The sequence below is a fragment of the Amblyomma mixtum genome, chromosome 3 (genome assembly GCF_055824585.1).
Source record: "Amblyomma mixtum isolate Tamu chromosome 3, ASM5582458v1, whole genome shotgun sequence".
NCBI classification, from domain to species: Eukaryota; Metazoa; Arthropoda; class Arachnida; order Ixodida; family Ixodidae; genus Amblyomma; species Amblyomma mixtum.
In genome coordinates, this window is record NC_143014.1 from 351,119,972 (window position 1) to 351,120,719 (window position 748).

Below are 748 nucleotides of genomic sequence, written 5' to 3' on the forward strand. Positions count from 1 at the left end.
TGCTTACTTGCCTCGAGTGAATAACAGGCGCAGGCAGATGAAAAAAGAAAACCAGCTCCCCGTTCATGGGTAGAGCAGCCCTACTTGCACAGGGTAAGAAAGGCGCCAGCCCAAGCGTGCTTTCTTGCCTCGAGTGAATAACAGGCACAGGCAGATGAAAAAAGAAAACCAGCTCCCCGTTCATGGGTAGAGCAGCCCTACTTGCACAGGGTAAGAAAGGCGCCAGCCCAAGCGTGCTTTCTTGCCTCGAGTGAATAACAGGCACAGGCAGATGAAAAAAGAAAACCAGCTCCCCGTTCATGGGTAGAGCAGCCCTACTTGCACAGGGTAAGAAAGGCGCCAGCCCAAGCGTGCTTTCTTGCCTCGAGTGAATAACAGGCACAGGCAGATGAAAAAAGAAAACCAGCTCCCCGTTCATGGGTAGAGCAGCCCTACTTGCACAGGGTAAGAAAGGCGCCAGCCCAAGCGTGCTTACTTGCCTCGAGTGAATAACAGGCGCAGGCAGATGAAAAAAGAAAACCAGCTCCCCGTTCATGGGTAGAGCAGCCCTACTTGCACAGGGTAAGAAAGGCGCCAGCCCAAGCGTGCTTTCTTGCCTCGAGTGAATAACAGGCACAGGCAGATGAAAAAAGAAAACCAGCTCCCCGTTCATGGGTAGAGCAGCCCTACTTGCACAGGGTAAGAAAGGCGCCAGCCCAAGCGTGCTTTCTTGCCTCGAGTGAATAACAGGCACAGGCAGATGAAAAAA